The 12,984-nt window shown below is 46.6% G+C and overlaps 1 protein-coding gene across 1 annotated transcript in view; it reads left to right on the forward strand.

Moving 5' to 3' along the window:
* The first annotated feature begins 5,399 nt into the window (after positions 1 to 5,399).
* Positions 5,400 to 12,984, forward strand: part of PDZK1 (PDZ domain containing 1) — a 41,520-nt gene continuing 33,935 nt past the window's right edge. Inside the window, exon 1 of the mRNA XM_082459136.1 lies at positions 5,400 to 5,515. The gene's annotated coding sequence lies outside the window, so the exon portion shown is untranslated. The remainder of the gene's footprint in view (positions 5,516 to 12,984) is intronic.

A 12,984-nucleotide genomic window follows, 5' to 3' on the forward strand; every position in this document is an offset into this window, starting at 1 on the left:
AAGTATATCAAGGAATAGGGAAGGAGAAATTCTAAATGAGGGATCTGGAAAGGCTGCAAGATGGCAGTGGAGTTAGGCCTTGACAGATGTTTGCTGACTTTGGGGAGCTGGTGCCTTACAGGCACAACGGTGGGTGTGCTGGGGAGATTTGGCTTCCTGTCCTGGCTCTGCACTAGCTAGCTGTGAGATATTGAGAAGGTCATATGCCTTTTCCCGGCGTGGTTCCTTAGGGACTGGTGCAGAGGGATGGGAGGGGGCAGGGTAGGGACTGCTTCCAAGAAAAGAGCGGCAGACAGGCTGGCCGTCTCGCAGGCGCTGATGCAAGAGTGGCCGGGCTTTGCGGTGCCTAGGGCCGAGCTGAAGCAGAGCGTGTAAGTCTGTCGTGGGCCGTTGTGGAGGGCTGTGGGTAGGTGGGGTCCATGGGACAAGGATGCTCCTGGAATAGGTGACCTTTGTGCTCCGGACGGGGAGTACCCTGGTGTGGTGCAGACTGGGCCCTGCTGCTTCTGCACTCTGACCACTAGAGGGCGCTGCCTTCCAGTTGAAGCCTTCCTGAGACCAACCTTTGGCCCCCTGAACTGCCGGGGCGCGGCGGGGTGGGGGGAGGAGGGGGGTGGGCCCGCCAGGGAAAACCTAAACTAGTAGCGGAGGTCTGGGGGGTGCAAGATCGGGTCTGGTGCGTCCTGGGGTCACAGCCTGTACTAGGGCGGCAGCTGGCCCTCACTAGCAGGAAGAGGTGGTGGGGAGGGAAGTCTGGGGACTTTCTGGGTCTACCAGGCGCCGGAGGCAGTCTCCTCTCCCTCACAAAATGTGGCCAGCGCCGGAGCGGGCAAGGATGAGGGTGCAGACTAGGTTGGCACCAGTCTGGCACCCTAACCTTTCAGCCTTTTCCCCGGGATTCCTGAACTCCGTTGGCTGCCCGGAGCCTGTGGACTCAGTATGGAGAGCTCGCAGCCGCAGCCGACAGGACACGCCCTCCTTTCCCCGACCTTTTAAAGCGGGAGGCACCTGGGTTCAGATCCAAGCTTCGTGTGGTTTCGGGCACGTTCGTAAAATTGCTCAGCCACACATTCCTCTTGTGTTTAAAGCTGCGTCATGGGAATGTTGTGACGATTAAATGACACATGAAGCTGTGCCCAAGGGTTTCTGGTGGGGACAAGATTGTAAAGAAGAGGCTCCATTCTCTCCTGTACCAAAGCCCAGACCTAGCCTGTCAGAGGAGCTGGAACAGTAGCAATCCGCTCCACAAATACCTCTGTTTGCAGATCTCCCGCAAAAGTGAAAAAGATGCCTCAGGCCCAGAGACGGGATCTCAGTAATCACCGTAACACCAAATTCCTTAGAGTAGAGCCAGATTTGTATGTAAGCCAAAGTTAGGGTCAGGAGGCCCTTGGAGCGCTTGTCTGCTTTCTCAGGCCTCCGGTCCTGACCCCTCTCAACACACTAGAGCAGGGCTTCTCAACCTTAACATAAATGTGCTGTGGACACTTCTGTTGTCTCGTGAAGCCTGTGGAGCCTCTTCTCAGAGTAACATTAAAAAATTCATAAAATAAAATACATAAGGTAACAAAAGAAAAAAATTATTTCAAAACGGTTGTCCAAACATTAGAAGAATGTGTGATAGAGTAGTATACATGCTTCTTTAGATGTGGCATCAACCTAATGAACTATTGTAATTTCATAGTAGTGATGAGCATATAGGACATTTTGAGAAATCTGTAACAACCGTAAGGAGATTTGAAAGTAACTAATTTCTATTGATGGCAAGTTCTAATGTGGTTTGTTGCCTACATTCATAGTTGAAGCAAATGCTTTCAACTAGAGACTGGTGAAAATAAAGATGTGATGTTTCCCCCCGATTCACGATCCCATGGACCCTCAGCTAAGAGCTCCTGCAGGACACGGTCCTCATTTATATGTAGGGAAACTGAGGCAACCAGGTCTCCTGATTCCTAGGTGAAGGGTCTTCCCACTAAAGTGTATAACTCTGGAACTTGGGGAAAACTATCTCCAAACCATTATCTTCACCCTGGAATTCCCAGGTTTACTCTGCCAAAAACATGCCAGTGGCCCAAAGTCTCCCTTTTTTGCATCACCCCCAGAGCATACATCTGGGATGTGAGCTTCCCTCAAGGTGCCTCACACGGCGAGCACCAAGCTCCATGGAGCCCAGTGGCTTTTCCCAGGCCAGGCTTTGAGGGATCCAGAGGAGAGTTGAGTCAAACCTTGGTAATTTTCCTCTGGTAACTATCTCCTTTTTATTGATAAGAACAACCATTTGTCATTCATCCCCCATGAAGACCGAACAGAAGAAAGTAGCCTGGGGGATTTAAAACAGCACAAGGAATTTAGGCTTTGTCAGGTACAGTTACTTCAAGGAGTTCACCTGGATTTCCCTCCCATGAACACACAGTCTGGTTCTTTCCCATTTGAGGATATTGTCAGAACAGGCTGTATCCCTGAAAGCCCCCTGGAGAAGAGCGAGCATGCCAGCCCCGTAGGCATGAGGAACACTTCTCTTCCCAGGCTCCTGAGGGCAAAGAACATTTCAAGAAACGGGGTTTTTCAGGGACCTCACTGGAAGCTTGTCCTTGCCTGAGCAGTCCTGTCAACTGTCCCATATCCCTGCTCCCAGACCCCAGGTCCCCAGTGGGGCTCTTTACCTCGGGACAGAAATTCTTCTTTCCTGCTCTCAGGCTGGGGGCTCTGGTGAAAGCACTTTGAATGAGCTCTCAGCCCTTGACTTGTTCTTCATTTTTGTTAAAACTCCATCTCCCACTTCTGTCATTGCTGGTGCCTTCATTACTGGTAGTTTTGGTCTTTGAAAGCCAGAGAATGGGTTCTTTTTTAGCAGTCAGGGGTCTTCCTGCTGTTCTCCTCCTCTTCTACCCTCACTGTGAAATTTTTTCTCCTCTCTCTCCTCCACGTCCCCCTCTGCCACTTTCTCCTTTTCCTTTTCCTCTTTTTTTTTTGTTGCATGTTAGAAATAGACTAATAGAAAGGGCTGAGAAAAACCACTCTTTGAAATTGTTTTCTTCACCTTGGGGGAGAAAGCTTTTTCACTTGATAGTTCATAATAAGGATAAGACTGATAATAGAATAACTAGAAGATATAAGGACAGAATGTGCCCTCAAGTATAAAGAAAGGTGCCTCGTCTTTTCTTGAGAGAAGACTGCTTAGAAGTAGGACAGAGAACAGAGCTGCTGCAAGATGAAGGGGAAGATGGGCTAGGAGCGATGCAGGGAGGCTGGGGGAGCAGGGGAGATGAGGGGTGAGGGCGGCCAAAATGGTCCTGTATGTATGGGTGAAGGGATGGATGACTGACCTTATTTCTTCACTTGTGACCCCCTCACCCATTTCTATTCTGTTCTGTTCCTCCTTGGTTGTTGATGGCTGGGGAGATTGCAACGATTATTCCTAAATTCTAGGGTTGCGCACTTTGGTGGAAAGAGCATTGGTCTGAGAATGAGAAGATTTGGGTTCTAACCTCTGCAAGAGTGGGCCAGGCTCTGTGCCAGAGGGGACCCAGCATAACAGGAAATCTCCTGGTTCTGCAGCAAACACCTGTCATGATTGCCAACCAGTGCTATGCTACCCAGGAGGCCAAGTGAGGTTGGGGGAAATTTTTCTTGACTAATCTAGAGTCTCTTTCACCCTTGTGCGGACAGGGAATTCCTGTTTTGTAGTGCTCTGTGCCGCCCTGCTCCAAAATTGTAATAGGACCTCTGGGGTTTGAGGTCCTTTCACGTGGCCCCATTGAAGCCATTATCCTAAGTGTTGTCAGGTGAGGCAGACATCAGGAACACCTCGTTACTCCACCAAAGTATTCAGGTTTCACAATAGAATGAGTCAATTCCAGGAGCCTGGGGTATAGAAACCCTTGTTGGGGAGGGGGGGTCTTTCATCCCATTTCCCTGTCTCTCACCAGCATCCTGGTCACAGGGCCAGTCCACCACAGCCCACAGGACACCTGGTCCTGCAGACATAAGCTGTTAAACTGGGCCTGGTATCTGGTGACCCAGTAGCCTTCTTTGCTGTCCTTACACTAGTGGTCTAATTTATGAGCTCTCTGTTCTCTAAAAAGGAGCTTTGTCCATGCTTGTCTCTGTGGGATACTTGGAAGGTTGGCTGAGAGGGCATTCAGTATTTCACATCATCCAGGGATCATGCAACGAAGATTGTTACGAACATGAAGAGGAGTTGAAGATAACAGGGCTGTAGCTGCGTGAAGGTGGGGCACCTTCATCCCGGCGGCGCACACATGCATTCACAGTGGTTATTGCAAAAACCTCAAAGTTCTGCAAAGACCTCAGGCCTTGAAACTGAATCACAGAGGCCTCCCTTCTCACCAGTCAGGCAGCGTCGGTTCATCCTGTAAACAGCTGCATGCATCATTTTCCTAAAATGCTGCCTCTGACCCCTCCTCACTGAGCAGCATCGTACGGTAGGCGCGGGGGGCTGACGCTACTGAGCGCCAGGACAACGCCGCTCTGCTGAGAGGCTCCAGGCCCGTGAGACGAGGCTGACCGCTCGAGGTGCTGCGAGGTGGCCAGAAGTGAGAGGAAACCCAGGAAGGAGAGAGGGAAGGAAGGCTGCCCCGTGCACCAGGTACTGTCGGCACCTTTCACGGACAGTGACATTTGAATTGAGCTTTCAGAGAAGGGAGGATTTCAAAAGGTAAGTGTTTTTCAGATAGAGGAACAACAGGAACGAACAAGGAGTGGGGACGTACGTATGGGGCTTGTTTGGAAACCCGTGGAGCGACAGGTGGCCAGAATGTAGGCTGCTTCCTGGTCGGGGTGGGGGTGGGCGGCTGAAGGGGCAGCCCATTGCCCACAGCCTTCCAAATATTTACTTTGTCAGCCTTGGGATGTCTTAAGTTACCTGAGTCCAATCACACAATTTAGCAGCTGGTATATTGTTTCCAAGATATTACTAGAAAGCGCTCAACGTTAAAAGAAAATCTGGTTAGTTGTTAAATCATATTTGTATCTCGCCTCTATAGAACTGTGAGGTCTTATAGACAGAAGGGACTAACACCGTCAGCCAGTCCAGTCCCTCGCCGGGTGCAGAAACTTCTACGCCAGTGGTTCTCAAACTTGAGCGTGTATCAGAATTACCTGGACGGCTTGTTAAAATACAGGTGTCTGGGCCCAGTCACTGAGTTTCTGATTCAGTAGGACTGCGGTGGGGTCCAGGGATTTGTACTCCTAGCAAGTTCCCAGGTGCTGCTGCCGCCGCTGTAATTCTCCTTGCAAACTGTCTTACGTAACACCTGTTGCCCGCCCTGCTTTCATCTCTCTAGTGGTGTGTAGCTCATGACCACCCAAAGCACCCGCCCACTGTTCTTCGTTGCCTCCAGTTGTTTAAAAATTCTTTCTCATGTTGCCTTCAGATCTGCCTCCCTTTCACTTCCAACCACTGCGTCTCGCTCTGCCGAGGGCTCCACACAGAACATGTCCCTGGATGGTGGTTAAGTCGCAGGCCTGGCTCATCTGCTGACTCTGCCACTAGGTATGTGACCTTGGGCAAGACTCTCAACCTCTCCGAATTTTCCTCATCTGTAGAGTGGGAATAATAATAGCACTGATGTTTAGATTAAATGACAAAATGTGTGTAAAATAATTAACCTGGTGCTTGGCACATAGTAAGTACTCAATAAATGTTGGCTATTAGCATCACCTGGTTTTCCTTTTCTACATGGGGTCTCATCAAATCTGTGAAGAAAGCTAATCGTTCTAGCTAACGTTTCTCCCTTCTGGGCTAAATATCCTGTTCCTTCAACTATTCCTTATGGCACAGTGTCAATATTTCCTTCACCCTTGTTACTCTCCTCCACAGTCTAGTTTGTAAAGTTCCCTTGTCAAGAGTGTGTGGGCCTCAGGCCTGCCACCGGCCTCAGCATAGTCAGAGCTTAGTATATTCACTGCAGCCAAAGATCACTTTAGCTTTGGTGACTAACTTCCACATTTCACTCCACCACGTCAGACTTTTAGGCAATGAAGATGCCTGAGACCACATCTGCATGTAGAGGAAATTTTTTGTTATTCTGGCACATTTCCCCTTGAAGCTCACCTGGCTGCACCTACACGTGGCTCTTGCTGTGTGTGAGTGTGTGGGGTATTGGGTGGGGAGAACACCTCTGAACCTTGGTCTGATCAGGGGCTTACACTTGCTTTGTGACGGGCGTGACAGTCGGCAATCTGGGTGACAGGCCATGTAAGGAAGCACGTCAGAGGCTGACAGAGAAAAGGGATCTACTCCCCTTCTCTGCCTTGCCCTCAGCCTTTCCTGGCTCCACGGGCCTGGTGGGAGACCCAGAGTCTCCCCTGGGAAAGGGCGAACTGACCCCTCTGGCACAGCCAATAGTTTTCTGGAAGGAAACCAAACCTCAGGGCCAGAGGGCACTTAGAGCAAAGCCGTGTAGGCATTTCAATCCCGCCGCTGTCTCCACTGGCCTCTTGCCCAGAGTCCTTGGTAATATCATATGAGGAAGGAGTCAGGGCTGTGTTATTGTGGGGACGTGGTGGCAACTTCAGGGGTGTGGGTATCACGGCAACAGGGCAGGCCCTGAGAACAACACCTCTCAGTTTCAATTCTAACTTCCAGCCTGTAGTGAATGGCTCACTGGGAATATTGACCTCAAGTTCTGTCTTTTAAATAGAAGGCAGAGAAAAATCTGTCTGCCCAACTCACTGGTATGCGGGAGAGTCTGTTTTGTCTCTTCCTGGTCACAGAGGACAGCAGCTCCTTTGCAGCCAGGCCTCCCTCCTGCAGAACTGCTGGCTCGGCAGCCCAAACACTGCCACCTGCTCCACACGCGAATCTGTGTGGGGCTAACCTGAGCTTCTCCAGGACACAACAGCTTGATGACAGAAATGGCTGCAGTTGCAGCTCTGTCTGTCTTCTGGGCTGGGATGTCCCCTAACCGCCACCACAAAGCCACACTGTGCTGTGTGAGCAAATAGGAAGATGGTTCCTCTCGGCAGCTCCCTGCCTGTTGGACGCCAACGTCATGTGGCACGTGGCTCTAGAGCTGCAGATCCCCGCCCTCCTCCGATTATCGCCCCTTGAGAGCTGCCCCACTAGCTGCAGGCTTGTGAGTCCCAGTGCTGAGCTCCTCGCTAAGCCTCCTGCCAAGCTTTGTCTTTGGCCAAGGGAGCTGAGGAAAGTAGCCTCACACGTTTTGTGACATCTGCACTTCTTCAGCCTTCCCACAGCTGCTAGGAATCCCAGGCCTTCCCGGTGCCCAAGTCTTTGAATCAGGGACTTCACATTTTGTCCTCTGGAATATTTCCAGTCTGATGTAGGGGAAAGGAAAAGATAGTGTTTAGCGAAGGATCCACTGCTGAGGGTAGAATTTCAGCACTCCCATAGCTGGCTGGGGGCACAGAGGCTGTACTCCACCTTGAGGCAGATCAGATGGGCTCATCCTTAATCTGGCTTGGGCTTTTGAGAAGAAGATGTATTGTCTTCAGTGGATAATGAGTATTGTATTTTTTTGTTTTTTCTGGCATGTTAGAATTCTAAGCAATGGGGAAAAACAGGGTGCACATGAATTCGTTTGTTCTCCAAACTAGAGTGTCAGGAAGTCCTGGGACCACCCTGAAGGAGGCAATACTTTGAGGCAGGGGTGTCTTTTAAATCATGCCACAGACTTGGGCCCACTAGGCTGTTCCTTGTCTTGATTCTCTCTCACTGGCCTTTCACCCATGGATGGGATGGTCCCCAGTCTCTCTGTGAGGGCTGGAGTCAGGCTGAGGCTGTGGCCTTGAGATCCCTGGCACTTTCCTTGCTGTTTTCCTATCCCTAAGCTTGTCCCTTTGGGGCCCCTGAGAAACTGGCTCTTTCAGACAGGGTCCGAACTTCCCAAGGACCATTGATCTTCCATTTCTGTGTCTTTCAGAAAGAGGCAAGTAGAGACCCTAATCCACACTCCGAAGTGCCCAAACTTTGGTACATTCCGGAACCCAGGACATGGCCTGTTCTCTCTCTGCACGTCAGTTTTTTTTCCCCCCCAGTGGAAAAATACTGTGTATTCTGACCCCTCAGCTGGGAAAAGGAAGAGGGAGGGAATGACTACTAAAGTATCCTTTGCAGCCAGCTTGCAAGTATTAATAAGTCACAGTTCTCCAGGGGTCCTCAGGCCTGCCCTGACCTGCTACCTGGTTGCTGAAAAAAACAAGAAAGTTTAGATCAGCAATCATGTGGGGCCACAATGTGTGAACCAGCCGAGGACCACGGCTTTGCCCTTCCTCCTGCCCATTGCCTCTCACTGCTGTAAAACATTTATCTCAGTTCTGCATCTGGACCCTGGCCTAATAAATCCCTCCAAAGGTATGCAGACTACACAGACTGCTTCTTCAGGTGTTGGGTAAGGCCAGAGTAACATAGGGAGTAAAAGGGGAGATTGTCATAAACATTGACTCAGGTCAGGGACAGAAAACCACTGGAGCTTAAAATGTCAGGCTCTGAGTAAGTTAATGGGCTACTAAAAAGACAAGGATAATCAGATCTGAAGTTGGAGTAAAAATTTGAGCATATCAGGGAATATCTCAAATGTGAAGGGTGGCGGCTAGAATCTTGTACTAAACCAGGCAGACTGGTGTAGTAGAAAGGGCATCGGCCTTGGAATTTTTTTTTTTAATTGAACTACAGTTGATTTACAATATTATATTAGTTTCTGGTATACAACATAGTGATTCAATATGTTTATAGATTATATGCCATTTAAAGTTATTATGTGGGGCTTCCCTGGTGACCCAGTGGTTAAGACTCTGCGCTTCCACTACAGGGGGCACCAGTTAGATCCCTGGTCAGGGAACTAAGATCCCACATGCTGCACCATGCCGCCAAAAGAAAAAAGAAAAAAAGATAAAGTTATTACAAAATAATGGCTATCTTGCCCTGTGCTGTATAATATATTCTTTTTTTTTTTTTATAAATTTACTTTTATTTATTTTTGGCTGTGTTGGGTCTTCGTTGCTGAGTGCCGGCTTTCTGTAGTTGTGGCGAGTGGGGGCTACTCTTCGTTGCGGTGCGTGGGCTTCTCATTGCAGTGTCTTCTCTTGTTGCGGAGCACGGGCTCTAGGTGCACGGGCTTCAGTAGTTGTGGCACACAGGCTCAGTAGTTGTGGCTCGTGGGCTCTAGAGCACAGGCTCAGTAGTTGTGATGCATGGGCTTAGTTGCTCTGCGGCATGTGGGATCTTCCCGGATCAGGGCTCGAACCCATGTCCCCTGCATTGGCAGGTGGATTCTTAACCACTGCACCACCAGGGAAGTCCCTGTACAATATATTCTTGTCACTTATTTATTTTATACATAGTAGTTTGTAACTCTTAATTCCATACCCCTATCTTGCCCCTCTCCCCTTTCTTCTCCCCACTAGTAACCACTAGTTTGTTCTCTATATCTGTGAGTCTGTTTCTGTTTTGTTATATTCATTTATTTGTTTTATTTTTTAGATTCCACATATAAGTGATAACATACAGAATTTGTCTTTCTCTGATTATTTCATGAAGCATAATGCCCTCTAGGTCCATCCACATTGTTGCAAATGTCAGAATTTCATTCTTTTTTATGGCTGAATAATATTCCATTATCTATACTACATCTTCTTTTTTCCTGCATCTGTTGATGGATACTTAGGTTGCTTCCATATCTTGGCTATGTTAATAATGCTGCTATGAACAATGGGGTGCATGTATCCTTCAGATTAATGTTTTCATTCTCTTCAAATGTATGTCTAGCAGTGGAATTGCTGTATCATAGGGTAGTTCTATATTTAGTTTTTTGAGGAACCTCCTACTGTTGTCCATAGTGGCTGCACCAATTTACATTCCCATCAACAGTGTAGAAAGTTCCCTTTTCCCCACACCCTCTTCAGCATTTATTATTTGTAGACTTTTTGATGATGGCCATTCTGACTGGTATGAGATGACACCTCATTGTAGTTTTGATTTGCGTTTCTCTAATAATTAACGATGTTGAGCATCTTTTCATGTGCTTCTTGGCTATCTGTATGTCTTCTTTGGAGAAATGTCTATTTAAGTCATCTGCCCATATTTTGATTGGGTTGTTTGGTTTTTTTTTGATATTGAGCTGTATAAGCTGTTTGTATATTTTGGAAATTGAGCCCTTGTCAGTTGCATCATTTGTAAATATTTTCTCTCAGTCTGTAGGTTGTCTTTTCATTTTGTTTATGGTTTCCTTTGCTGTGCAAAAGCTTATAAGTTTGATTAGGTCCCATTTGTTTAATTTTACTTTTATTTCTTTTGCTTTGGGAGGCTGACCTAAGAATACCTTGCTATGATTTATGTCTGAGAATATTTTGCCTATGTTTTCTTCTAGGAATTTTATGGTGTCATGTCTTATATTTAAGTCTTTAAGCCATTTTGAGTTTATTTTTGTGTATGGTGTGAGACTGTTCTAACTTCATTGAATTGCATGCGGCTGTCCTGCTTTCCCAACACCATTTGCTGAAGAGACTGTCTTTTCTCCACTGTATATTCTTGCCTCCTTTGTTGAAGATTAATTGACCATAGGTGTGTGGGTTATTTCTGGGCTCTCTAGTCTGTTCCATTGATCCATATGTTTGTTTTTGTGTCAATGTCATGCTGTTTTGATTACTGTAGCTTTGTAGTATTGTCTAAAGCTGGAGTTTTGAGAGGCAAAGTAACTGCTAAGTGATAGAATCATTTCTGGAAACATGGCAGACTAGATAATCTGAAAACCCTTTCTCTACAAAGTTTGTAGACATACTGGGTAAAATATACCAAACTTTGTTTTCAAATAGGTAGTTGAACGTGGACAAAAGGAAAGAAATCTCTAAGTTCCAGAAGTGAAGAGAAAGCTGAAAACCAGTAACCAAGCAGTCTGTTGTGCAGGGTCACTTTGGGACAAGAGAAAAGACCTAGAAACTGAGACCCTGCATGGACACCAGACCCTCAGAAGGCTACACTCTCTGTGAAAGGGTGGGATAAAAAGCAGTCCTGTTGACAAAAGGAGATTCATTTATTCACTCACTCATTCAATTCATTTTTGGAAAGCTTGCTATAAGCTAGGCTTATATTCCAGGCACTTGGGATACAGTGACAAAACAAGTACAAATCCCTACCCCTGGGGAATTTATATTCTGGTGGGGAAGAGACAGAAAATAATTAATAAACATATTATATAAATATGATAAAAAGAGATATGTTTATGGAAAAAACAGGACAGGGTAAAGCGGATCAGGAATAAAAAGGAAACCATCTGTCTTGGCCTGGACTCTGGAGAGAAAAAAGAATCCTCTCTTGCAAATTCCTAACCACAGATCTGCCTTTAGGAGGTGCTAGCGCTGTAACTGACATTAATTATTTTCATGATCTGGAAACACTAAGGCAAGTAACTAACATAAATTGACCCCAGGTTTTTGGTGCCTTTCCTCATCATTCTAGGGGTATGGAGAGGTGCTGCTTGACAAAAACAACAGAAAACCCTCCACCCAAGCTGCCAAGGTTTCCAGAGATAAAGCCCAGACAAACTTGAGCCCACAATAAAAAATATAAAGTTATTAATGGCAGATTTAGTATCTTAAATCTACCATTAATGGCATCAGCATCTGATGCTGAATCCCATGCTCGTAACTCTTACCTGCATGTCCTGTACGCACACACCAGGGCAGGACTAAACTATACCGTCATGGGCAGGACCCACAGCATTTAGGTTCACAGAATCTTAGAGTTGGAAGCAATCCAAGAAATCGCCTACTCCAGTCTCCTAACAATGCAAGACATCTTTCTGTAACATGACACAGGTCGACATCAGCCTCTGCTTGAGTACCTCTAGGGAAGTAGAGCACATTCCTTCCCTGGATAGTGGGAGGCCTTATTGTAGAGGCAAAACAGTACTACCTAAGGAGACAGACAGGCTCTTTAAGCCTTCTGAGCCAGGAGATCTCAGACAGGATAATTAACCAGATGAATTTAAGCCTTCTTATCTGTAAAATGGGGATATTGTCTCATAAGATCAGGCTGAGTGTTAACAGAATAATAGATATAAAGGCTTACCAGACACACAATAGACAATGTTATTTTCCCTTCTGCATTAATCAGATCAGAGCCACTGATCTGGTAAATCTCATTCAGTTCCACATAACAGTGGGAAAGAGTTTTGTCATTAAAAACAAACAAACAAACAATTGCTCATTTCTATTTAATTTTGAACCAACACTGTCTCTATATTTCAAGGCCTCTTCTATTCCCAGTTTGAAGGCTTGTGGTTATTTATCCCATCTGGACTGGGGTAAAGGGTGAGTCTGAGAAGTCTCTTGATTGGGGACTGAGTGTAAGCTCCACTGTGAAGGCTGCCTTTTTATTTTTTTGACCCCATGGCATGTGGGATCTTAGTTCCCCGACCAGGGATTGAACCTGTGCCCCCTGCATTGCAAGCGCAGAGTCTTAAACACTGGACCACCAGGGAAGTCCTGCCTTTTCTTTTGATCATCCAACTTTTTTCATTTTAGAAGTTTCAAGAATAAATTCTACTGATTTCGGCTCCTTAATTAAAAAATTAAGGCATTCTTTAAATGCAATACAATTCACCCATTTTAGGTGTATAGTTTGGTGAAATTTGGTAATCGTAGACAATTGCATAGGCACCCCACACTCAAGGTATAGGACAATTCCCTCACCTTCAAGTTTTCCCTTTAGGCCTTTGACTTTAAAAGGGACATTGACAAGTTGGCTGGGACCCAGGGCAAGAAGTCTTGAAGTCATGACATAGGCAAACCACCTGAAGGAATGAGGGGCATCCATTGCTACCCAGAGAAAAGAAGGCTTATGGGGGATACATCAGCCTTCAAATAGTTGAAGAGCTGCTATGTAGAATAAAGAGTAGGCTTAGTGTAGCTCAGAGGGAGCCATCAGGACTCAGGGACAGAAGTGAGAGATATTTTGATTCAATATAAAATAGTTTCTAAAAACAATATTATAACAACTAT

This window comes from Balaenoptera physalus (genome assembly GCF_965194825.1).
Source record: "Balaenoptera physalus genome assembly, chromosome: 1".
NCBI lineage: Eukaryota > Metazoa > Chordata > Mammalia > Artiodactyla > Balaenopteridae > Balaenoptera > Balaenoptera physalus.